The sequence below is a fragment of the Felis catus genome, chromosome E2 (genome assembly GCF_018350175.1).
Source record: "Felis catus isolate Fca126 chromosome E2, F.catus_Fca126_mat1.0, whole genome shotgun sequence".
NCBI lineage: Eukaryota > Metazoa > Chordata > Mammalia > Carnivora > Felidae > Felis > Felis catus.
Window position 1 is genome coordinate 30,160,791 of NC_058382.1, and position 12,509 is coordinate 30,173,299.

Below are 12,509 nucleotides of genomic sequence, written 5' to 3' on the forward strand. Positions count from 1 at the left end.
CCAAGCCTTGCGTTTTTCTTACATTGTTTAGGTTGATACACCAACATGCTACTCTTAAAGGTAAAGATGATTCCCCCGATCCACTCCCCAGTAGAGTTGTTGAGACATACAACTCATCCTACATGAGTTGTTGAGACATAATCAGAGAACATTAAACATGGTAGAAAGTTAGAAGCCAACAAGGTCAATACATAGCATATGCATACATACACACACTCTCTTTTCCTACAACCATGGCAGACATCACCAATCAATCATGGAACTCTTTCCTTTTGAGCCTGGATATAGCTCTAAAAATCTCCTGTATTCAATGCTCCTTAAAAACAGATCCAAGCTGCCATGTGAAATTAACACAATTTGCCTCCCTGACCGACCTTTATCTAGAGATGATAGAGGGTTCAGAGGGGGAAATGAGTTGTTTAACAGCACAAAAGAAGTAAGCACCAGAGCCAGGGAGAGTGGGGCAGGGTGAGTGTTGGAAAAGGAAAAGAAACTCAATTTATTGCGTGAATTTGTGCCATGTCAATTGAGGCATTGGGCTTGCAGCTTTGCACATGTTATCTTGGAACAGAATTCAGGTGTTGTGAGTGTGCTGAATCAGTTATTCTCTTGATCAGCGCCCTTTATGGACAATAGCACAGGTATACATGACAAAGTGCCAAGGTCATGGCTATAACGGTGACCATGGGCTAAGTGGTGTTAACTAGGTCATGGGTGCAGTGTGATGAAAGCCACAGTCTTGCTATTCTTACCCCTGGGCTCTAATCAGACACTTCCCTTTAGCATTATGACTTTGGATCTATGCCCAGAAAGCATGGCACCCTTAAAGGCATCTGCCATGCCTTATCATTTGACAACCTCAGCCATGTACAAGAACCATTTGCTTGGCACAGAAAAACCTGCTCCAGGACCACAGTGTATCAGTGGGAAGTACTGTGCTTTTCCACCATAGCCAAGCATTACCCTCCTCACAAAAGGAGCCAAGTAAGAAAATGAGAAGCTCAGGGGCGCCTGGGTGGTGCAGTCGGTTAAGCGTCCGACTTCAGCCAGGTCACGATCTCGCGGTCCGTGAGTTCGAGCCCCGCGTCGGGCTCTGGGCTGATGGCTCGGAGCCTGGAGCCTGTTTCCGATTCTGTGTCTCCCTCTCTCTCTGCCCCTCCCCCGTTCATGCTCTGTCTCTGTCCCAAAAATAAATAAACTTTGAAAAAAAAAATGAGAAGCTCAGTACAACCTATCTCCTCTACCAGATACCATTTAACCCTCCATGACATGTCCCATTACCACCATCACCACCACTGCCACTGGGCATGATAATGGCATAGATATGAAATGACATCATTACCACTGATGATGATACTAAAGGTATCTAACTAATCGCCACTGCACTCTTTCACTGTGCTATAAAATTTTGTTAGCATTTGCCAGTTCCTCTGGGATCTCATAGAGAATGATTTGGGGAAACAAATTCAACAGCAAATGATCAAAAAAACATTTTCATATAACGCAGAATGGTCTTTGAATTCAGACAGGCATGGGTTCATGTCCTGACTCTGTCCCTTAATTATGTGACCTCAGGCAAGTTACTTCACTTCTCTGACCCTCAATTTCTTTGACTATAAAATGAAATGTGGACAATAATGAGACAATGAAGATGAAATATTTATCACAGGCCTTGGCACATAGTAAGCTTTTAATAAATGTTTACTATTATTGCATATTTTAATATTAAGAATAATAAGCAATGAGTAGCAATAATTCCTATTAGAATAATAACGGTGATAACGAGAATGGTAATGGATGCTCTTTAGCCCCCATCATTGCATTCACCATTTTTCTAACCCGTTTTCACATTGTCCCAAATAAGACCCTTCTCAGAAGGGCTTTTGTTCATTGCGTTTCTCAGGAAATGGCCATCCCTTCTCCATCTGTCCAGAGGATTTCATCTTTAAAGCCAAGCTAAATATCTCCTTCTTCTGGGAAGCTCACTGCCTAAGACCCACCTTTTGTCTTCGACCCTCTAAGCATGCTCGTTGGTACTTCTGCCTATCTGCACGTAAGTATTGTGTACCAACATTGCACGAAGCATTATGATCATATCACATATCACATATCACATTGTGCCCAGGTCTTGGTGTACCCAATTTTCCATATTCCTCCTCTATGGGGAGACACACTCCATTTTCCGTGTTCATTGCTAGACCCTTAACACGTAGAAAATTACATAGTATGAGCTCAATACTTAATAAATGAATAAGTAACGTTTTCCTTTTCCCCCCAAAACGATTAGGAGCTTCAGGGCAACACCTTCTAAAGCAGACATTCCTTTATAGTCTGTTTACTGAGCCTGATACAGTATTACTCAATAGTTGAATAAAATAGCTAGCAATACAGAATTCAATGATAAATAATATTAAAGTGTGTGTCCATCACATCCTCACTAGATTATAAGCTCCTTGGGGGTAAAAGTCATCTCTTTTTCAATCCTGTGCTTCCTGAAGTGCCTAGCAAGCACCATGAAATGTGCATGTATAATAAGAGCTTAGCTATGTCAAATGGAATTGAATAGAATAGCACAAGCGTCTGCAGAAATGTTCAAACGCACACAAGAGGCAACAATAAAACTGCGAACTCATACCCGGTTCCTCTGCAGCATTGGCTCAGATCTTAGAAAAGCACTATCTATAATTAGGCATTTTGTTCTTTTTATATCTGAGGGATGAGAAAGGAGCTCTTACTTTCTGGGTGGCTGGGGAAGCAGAAAATAAACGCACTGTCTGAAACAGAAATGAAGATCCTTCGATTCTTTCCGTCTTATCACCAGAACCCTGATTAAATGTGCCAGTCTGCATTTCCACATTCTTAAACGGACCCTCTTTATGGTCGAAGCCTTGTCATACTTGAGCAAATGTAGCTCTTTCCACTGAAGGCTACATTGATAAACAAAGATTAGACACATTTAGTGTCTAGGAAACATTACGTAGCTACTGTGGCTAATGACCTTCTTCTCATTAACCCATATATAGTAATGAAAGGTGGTAGCTACCATTGATTGGGTGCATATGATGCGGCCAGTTAAGTGAGTCACAGGTATTATGCCATGTAGTTTTTACCAAAACCCTATAACTACATTATTATTATTATTATTATTATTATTATTAATTATTATCACTATTCATACGTATTTTAAAAAATCCAGGGGCGCCTGGGTGGCGCAGTCGGTTAAGCGTCCGACTTCAGCCAGGTCACGATCTCGCGGTCCGTGGGTTCGAGCCCCGCGTCGGGCTCTGGGCTGATGGCTCAGAGCCTGGAGCCTGTTTCCGATTCTGTGTCTCCCTCTCTCTCTGCCCCTCCCCCATTCATGCTCTGTCTCTCTCTGTCACAAAAATAAATAAACGTTGAAAAAAAAAAATTAAAAAAAAAAAATCCAAACCTGGGACTGGTAAAATCTGAATATGGCCTGTAATTTGGTTAATAGTGTTGCATCAATGTCCGTTTCCTGACATTGAGAACTGAACCTAATTGAATCTATTGAATCTAATATGTTATCATTGGAGGAGGCCGGGGAAAGAGTGCAAGAGAGCTGTCTGTACTATTCCTACAACTCCTCGCAGGTCTAAAATGATTTCCAATAAAACTGTGGTTGTGTTCTTTTTCAATAAAAAAGAATCCTGGGACGCAGGGAGGTTAAACAGCTTGCCCAGATCACAAAGTTTGTATATGAAGAGGTCAACGTGAGCCACCGTTCACCTGGTACTGGAGCCCAGGCCTCTGCCGTCAGTTATGCTGCTTGCAGTCCATGCTTCTCCTTTCAGAAAAGAAGAGCTCTTTAGCATCCCATCACCCTCCTCATCTTGGCTACTGGGAAGCTCAGACCTAAATCTGCTGAACCATAGCATCTGCTGACTGCTGTTACTGATACATCAATTTCATTCCTCTTAGGTCAATTTCTTTCCAGCATCCATCGACTTTGGTCTTTCTTAGATCAATTTTATCACTTTAAAAAAATGTTCTGCCTTGGGTAGGTCCCTTCAATCCTTTTAGAAAATATCTTGGGTTATGAATAAAGGTAAGGCTCTTTCTCTTCAAGGGTCAAGAATACGCTGACCTTCAAGGTTCTAAACCTGGACATCAACTCATACCATTCAGCCAGCATTCCATAGTCCAGATGCTAAGACTAGGAAGACACCCAAGGCAAGCGATGAGATATGAAACAATGACTTCAGGTTGCAGAAGGTTGAAAGGCCTTCCCTATCTTTATTTTGCTTTCTGAAAATTAAATACTTGGCAGGGCTTTCCTTGAACTAATTAGCATCCCTTCTTCACATTTTAAGTAACTGCTCATTTAGAGCAGTGAATGATTGCACTGAGATTAGAGTACAGGGAAAATCTTTCTATTGGGAATAATCTACTTATTCGGCTGTTTGTTTGAAGCAGAGATAAACAGAGATTTTTTTTTTCCCTCTTGACATGCCAGGCATAAGAGAGAACACAGTGATTAATGAAACTGCTTTTCGCCAATAAATTTCTGACTTCAGATACAAGCTCATAGCTGTTGAGTTTTCTGGGAATTTTTTTCCTTTCTCTCTTTTCTTTTCTTTCTTTTTTGTTTTAACCAAGAGGAAAAAGAAAGTGGCACCCTCCAGATTCTCGAGCGCATTTAAATCTGTTACATTGTGAACTATTTTTGGTTCTTAAAATGGTTTAGGTAATTTTTCATTGGTTCTCCTGGGAATGCCACTTTGTGCTCTGTTATTTATAATCTGCAGAAATTAATTATGCTGCTAATTAACAGCTTGCAAACAAATTATTGCTCAAGGAGTTATTTATTCAGTTATGAAAACACAACTTCAGGGGTCTGTGTAGATTCTTTCTGACAGCTCTTTTATTTCTTGCTTTTGTTTCTGAGTCTTTCTGCTTCTAAGGTTCAGTGAAGGTCTGCTTGGAGGGGATGACAATTAGTCAGGATCTCAGTAGCAGAAGCTGGGTCAGCTGCTCAACGAGGGGGGGAGCAGAAAGGCCAGAGGGGTGCATAGCTGGCTCAGGATGCATCCTGGGGTTGAGAAATTCCTTATGTGAGTGGTGGCTTCTGTGACAACCACTGCAAGGCTGTATGTGCCCAATTTTACACCTCCTAGGATTTTAGGACAGCTCTGGAGACTTCAGGTAAGAAGGAAGGCAGACATGTAAACACATTCCACATACAGCCCTACTCCCCATGCCCATACTGATGGCAGACAGCAATAATGGATCACAGAGCTACTTCAGCCTCTGAATCATTCTCAACACAGTCCTCCACATAGGAATTACCAACTGTTGGTGTCTCTGGTAGCAGGGAAAATGCTGGGCAAAGTGAGTGGTTTGAGATCCCCAACTCAGGTAAACAATTGCCCTTTCCAAATCAGGCCAATGGGATGGAGGAAGCTGTAGATGAGAAACCTCTTTCTCCCTTGGCCAGACTTCAGAGGGGCCCTCAGAACACAGTCTGACTCCTAACGGACCCCACCCTGCCCAGGGAGACACCAACAAACTGGCTATTGGCGAAGACATAAAGAGCCAGTTCCGGGGGAAGGGCCATGTTGGATAGGGCCATGTTGGATAGGGCCTGAGGGAGTAGGGAGTCCAACACAAAAGCTAAAAGAAGCACCACTACCTGGTTCTGATTCTTTGTACTGTTCAGTGACCGTGAGATCCTGAGTGAGTCTCTGTCTGTCTGGTCCTTACAGTTTCATCTGCTAAATGAGGGAGGTATGAGTGTCTAATGGTCCAATTAGACAGGTGTTGCAGGTGTTGGATGCACGTGGAGCCACCCAAGGCCAGGTCCATTCCGATTAGACACATAAAGCTGCTAAGGGACTCACTAACCCCTTCGTGCACTCAGCCAAGGGGGAGCAGAGCTGGGCTCCAGGATCAAATTGTAGCATGCTGAAGAGAATAACAGGGGAAAAGCAAGGACAAAAGTCACCATGTTAGCACTGGATGGTTGGCACACACCAAACAGCATTTATCCCTAACTTCAATGGAACCCAAACCACCCTGTGGCTCTGGAGACCTGCAGCCCACCCCCCAAGTTTCCCTCACTACTTCAGCATCCCTGGAACATGTCTTCCCCTCTGTTAACTTACCAGCCCGTCTCTCACAGATTCCAGAAGCCAAGACCTAAACCATCATCAAATGCATTTACTTTCTTTAAGCCCCTCTCTTAAAGCTAAGAAACAAGGACCCACGTTCACCTGATCGTCAGAAAAGCCCAGAACCTTGGCCACATATCCCCATGGTTAGATACTCCCATGCTGTCCGGACTGGAGTTTTATCACAAGCCAGACCAGAGGTCCCTGCAGCATGAGCTATCGGCTCCCGCCTCAGAGAACTCCAGACTGCCAGTCCCCAAGAAAACACCCCTTCCCTGGGGCGCCTGGGTGGCTCAGTCAGTTAAGCATCCAATTCTTGGTTTCGGCTCAGGTCATGATCTCAAGGTTCATGAGTTCGAGCCCCACGTCGGGCTCTGCACTGACAGTGTGGAGCCTGCTTGGGATCTCTCTCTCCCTCTCTTTCTGCCCCTCCCTCCCCCCACTTTTTCTCTCTCTGAAAATAAATAAACTTAAAAAAAAAGAAAACACCCCTTCCTGCTCTCAGACCTCAGGCTCTGCCTTCTCGGGGCAACCAAAGTACAGCTGACCTTAAATGCAACTTATTCTCTCAGACGTATTGTAGACAGCCAAAACCTGAATGACACTTTCTGAATTTCCATCAACAGATTGAACCAACTAGATGTCCGCGAATGCCGCACATTTTATGCACAAGGTTCTTCCCTGCACACTCCTTTCCTTGAGGCTCACAACCAGTCTCTGAGGTGCTGAGAGTTAGACTCCCCATTTCACAGATGACCTTTAGAAAAGTTAAGCAACAGCCCCCACGTCACACAGCCTGGAACTGGCGGAACTGAGTCCTGAGCCTGTGATGTGTGATCGCTGAGCCTGTACGGTCTCCACATGACCAAGTTTCCAGGCGTGTCTTTGCTCCGTGATCGGCACCAGGGAACCTCAGTAAGTCTCAGCTCAGTCTCACGAGGCAACCATGACACTTCCTTTCTCAGATCCCGCTCCAAGCAGTACGCCCCCATCTGGAAGACCTTCCAGCCTGTGGGAGGCTAAGTGCAGCAAATGATGCACAGTGGTCTGAATCCGAGTTCCAGCCCTAACCTGATTAGCCTTCTGACATCAGACAAGTCCCCAAAGTGCTAGGAGCCTCGAGTTCCTTATTTGGAAAAGGGCAACAACGAACTCTTACCACGCACAGAGAGACGTATATGAGGCTGTCCATTACAGCCTGGTTCACCATAATAAATATGGGAAATAATTTAACTATCCATCAGTGGGAGAGTGAACAATAGACTGATGTTTAGTCATAAAACAGAAGCATCTACCTCAGTTGAAATGAACAAACTAGATATACATATATTAGGGTGGATAGCCTTCAAAACCACAGAGTGAATAAAACAAAAAGCAAATGTGTAAGAGGCGTGTCCTACAATATATGGTGTTTATTCCGGATTTTTCCATTTATATACCTATCTACTAAAAGAATAAAAACACCTGGACGGTGATACTCAATAACCTCAGAACATTGTTTCCTCTGAGAAGGGATGGAAAAGAAGGCATGTGAGTAAGAATTTTGTCGTTTCTGATGTGAATGCTACATGATTGCCTTTAGGTCCGGTTCATTTTATAGTGAATTTTCAGTAATTTGGGGTTTTCCACATTGAATCCTGTTTTTGATGCATCATGTAGTCTCAATATTTCAAGGAGACTTGCTAATCTCTGCTTTAGTGAAGGATCCTTCTCTTGTGCCATTAGTCAGTCCCCTAATTCTGTCTGTACACTAAGCTAGTGTTTTGAAACTGTCTCCCAAAAAATGCTTATTCATTCAACATGCTTTAGTGAAGGTCAAGTCTGTGCCAGTCCCTGTGCTCAGTGGGGATATACAGAAGTAAACAAAATAAATACAGATGCTGCATTCTGAGAGCTTATAGCAGGAAAGAAAATTAAACAAGTTGTGCAAAACTCTGCATGTCATGATAGAACAAAACAAGGAAGAAGACGCAGAGTGTTTATTCAGTTATTGTTTGTGTATAATAACCCACCTCAAAATTCAGTGTCTTAAAATAACAACAATCAATTTCTCACAATTCCGTTGATGCGCGAGAGGGGTCTTCTGGTTCCTGCGATGTTGACCGGGGTGCTGAAATGGCTGGAAAGTCCAATCACGTGGCCTCAATCACGTGGCTGGCTAAGTTCTCATCCACGTAGGTGTTTCCATGAGGCTGCTTGACCTTCCTCAACATGGTGGTCAGGTTGCAAGGAGTGTTCCAAGTAAAAAAGATGGGAGCCTCAGATCTTGTAAGCACAGCCACGAAATTACAGTGTCCCTCCTACTGCAACCTACTGGTTAGAACAAGTCAGGGGGCCATTCCCGATTCAAGGGTATGTAAATTAGACTCCACCTGGTAATGGGAGCAATGGTGAAGAATTTTTGGCCCTCTTTATCCGCCACATGGAGGTTGGGACAGATCATGGCTAAGGGACTGTTGGATGCCATGACTTTTCCATAAATATTCACGGTGCCCATTACCAAAGTCCTTGAGAAGTCCTGCAGTAAAGAACGTGATTTCACTTAGCTTTTTAAAAATGTATCTTTTGGGGCACCTGGTGGCTCAGTCAGTTAAGCATCTAAATCTTGATTTCAGACCAGGTCATGATCCCTCAGTTCATAGGTTCAAGCCCCCCACCCCCGTCGGGCTCAGCGCAGGGCCTCCTTGGCACTCTCTCTCTGCCCCTCCCTTGCTCATGCACTCTCTCTCTATCTCTCTCAAAATAATAAATACACATTTTAAAAAATGTATCTTTTATAGGACACCTGGCTGGCTCAGTTTGTTGGGCATGGGACACGTGATCTCAAGGTTGAGTTCGAGCCCTATGTTGGATGTAGAGATCACTTTAAGAAACAAATAAAAATTAAAATTCAAAAAATTACCTTTCATTTATGTATATCTGTTCATATTTTTCACTTATATTAATGTAGCATTTTCCTTAGCTGACCACAAGTATTCTTTTTTTCACAGAACCCCTAGCATCCTTGCACTCAGTTTGGGAAATGACTGTTCTAAATGAAGCAGATTTTTATAGATTAGAGTTGCTTAATGCAGAGTCCAAATGACAAGTGTCACGTGTTCTATGGAGAAAAAGTTCTTCCGTGTAAATCAGAAAAATTAATAAACACGGTGACACAGTCTGCATGACATATCCCAGGCCTGAGGTAAGGAGGGGGCTCCAGCAGAAAGGGGAAGAGAGGGATCTGGATTCTGTCACCTGCTCACTGTGCAACCCCCCCTCAACCCACCTCCGACCTTCAACATTTCCCTGTTCATTCCTCTGGCCTAGGAATGACCAACTCTGGAATTTTAATTGGTTCTAGAATAAAGATCTACAAGCAAAATGCCATCAGCCTATAATATTACAACCACCTGGACAATTATTAGCGATGAACTGCCCGTGAATTCCATGAAAGACCAAATCACCCCCCCTGAACACAATCCAGCATCCAGCAGACAGGTTGCAATGTTCAGCAGCCTCGGCGGCCGTGTTACAACTGCATTACAGGGGGAAAACGGCTCTGTGCTGAGTTCATAATTATCATGATCTACTATTATGATCCATCACCAGCAGAGCAGTTGGTGAAGCCACCATAAATCACCATTATTTATATTGCAACAAATCACAAGGACATATCATCGAGAATCATAATTCACACTCACTTCAGATCATAATTACCTATACACGACTGTCTAGGTATGTCATGAAGGTAGCACTGGAGGAAAAAAACTCATAAGCTGCACCGTCTCAAAGATGTGGCTCCTCTAAGCAAGATTTTAAGCTTTGCAAGCAGGGAGAAGACAAGTCTGCCTATCTCTTCCCCCACACTACCTGTCCTAGATGTCCCCAGACAACACAAAAGTGGCTAAGTTCTCAGGTCTACCTTCAGGCTGGACATTAGCCAACTTTATGACCTCTTGGTTTGACACTATGCCCTGTGAAATTAGCTGAAGAAGTTTTAAGCAACTGCTCCAGGATGCTTATCCTGGAGGAAATAAGACCCACAGGAATAACATCCTAGGAGGATTGTCACAGAGCTGTGGGCTTCCAGAGGAGTTTAACTCTGTCCCCAGTAGTGTGCCAGGGAGCTTAGAGAGCCATGTGCTTTAGACAAGATTAAGGCTCCAGATAAAAATTGGATTAGATTAGCAATGTCCAGATATTTTTGAGCCACCAAATTCATAGGATCAGTAATGGTGCTCTGCTGGCCGTATTGGAATACAGGGTAAAAGGGAAAACCAGTGATACTAATCCTGTCTTTAGTTAAAATCATGACAGTTTGTTCATCGTGGATTGTTTGCACTGACTTAAATGTTTAAAAATATTGCACTCAAGTGTTTCTCTTGATCACCGAGATTTTGGTGCTGTGTTAAATGCCCTGCAAGAATTCCTCAGTTCCTCATGCTAGTTACTCCCTGGGTACTTTTATCAATAATCCTATGACATAAATACAATTATCCCCATTCTTGTGATAAAAAGGCTGAGGCTCAGTAACTTGGCCAAGTCAGGTTCTGGACAGCTCCAAAATCTCACTGAGAGTAAGAACAAGTTACATACGTCCTGTACTTCCTCCTTTCCTCATGTCCTACATGATGTCACTGAACCAAGAGGCTGAATTCGACGGAGTCAGAGAGATCTAGAGTAACAATTTGCCATGACAGAAAGGAGATTGTGCTTATGTCCAGCCATTAGAGCAGACATTCTTAACAAAGGTTCTACAAGGGGCCAGCTGCCTTTACAGAGTCCAGGAACTACCCCCAAATTATATGAAAAAGCATGTGTACCTGTGTGTGTGTGTGTGTGTGTGTGTGTGTGTGTGTGTGTTCTAGACAGAGGACTTATAGTTGTTAACTCTCAAAAAGATCTTTGATCCTCCCAATTTAGGAATACTTCTTATAAGATTTTGAGTAACTTTTAGTGAAAAAATCTTATAGTAAATGATCCACAAATAATCTATTTTATCTTTCTCACAACCAAGGAGTCTCCATGAAAATAACATGGAGTGATTGGAGCCAAAGTTCTAACGGAAACCTTGTATCACATTGTCCTTCTCAAGAGGTTCAGCTGGGCATACATTTTTAAGTTGCCAACAAAGCCATCTTATAGGTCACCTTGTCCCCAAAGCCCAGTCTTAACCTCAAGGTCTTTACTGATAAAACGGAGACTCAGACGATCTGTGTGACCTGTCCCCTGTCCCATAGCTGGGTTACCTCAGGGCTGAGGTTAAAACCAGAGCTCGTCTCCTGAGCCCCTTTCTCCATTGGGCCAGTTTCTGTGAGACAAGTACATCTAGGACCATACTGGCTGATCCCAACACCATGCTCTGTTAGGTCCAAGCCTCTGCGACCCAGAAACAAATGTTTCATGTATTTTGGCTGCAGCTCATCTGGGACACAAACCCCACACCCCCACTTCTTTGCATCTACTTTAAAAATATGGACGTTTGGTGGAGACCTTCTGCACTAAACCAGGGATTCCCTCTAGTTTGAGATTTGTAATTAACTACTGTGTAACTGACACCACTCTCCAGAATCACATGCTGTCTCTCTCAGGGCTTAATTTCTCAAGCATTTCTCTCTGAAGACAAACCTATTTAGTGGTGATTATTACTACAAACAAAGAGAACCTGACTTCAGAGAGGGCACATGAGTACTGGTCTCAGAGATGGTACATGATCTCATCTGGAAATAAAATGGCTTTAGAGCATAGTTTTCCAATAATTAAATGAGGGGAAGCAAAGAGACCATGCTGAGACAGGGGTGGGTAGATAAGCTTTAATGAATGGGGTCTCAGGCCTCAAGAAAGAAAGGCTTAGCAAGATGGAAAAAAGGTATCAAACTAAATCACTAGTAAATTTCACCAACAATTTTTTAAAGCGGGGAATTCTCCCTTACACAGTAGCATGCTGTGTGTTGAAGCTCACCAAGAGCCCCAAACTGTGCCAGGCATCCTGTGAGTCATCGAAGGAGATAATAAAGAGCCACTGTCCTCAGGAGTTTACAATCGAGTTGGGGAGCTAAACACAAAACACAGCAACAAATCAATGAGTGATGCAAGATAGTAAATGAGGTGCCATTATTTCAGAGAAGAGAGCGTTATCAACGTGAGTTGAAATAGCAATGCCAGGTCAAGCCTCTAGTTAAGTGAGCGCCAACTACAATCTGGTAGGGGGCTATTTTCCACCTCGCCTATAGCACCTACGTCTCACATTCTGTTGTAGTAAGCAGGTGTCTTCTAGCATCAGGTTCATTCAAGATGATTTTGTTGTATACACAAAGGACACAAAAAGAACAAATATCTTATAAGGCTAAGGATAGATCAGGTGGGACCGTCCATAGGCTCAGATAGGGCATTAAGCAG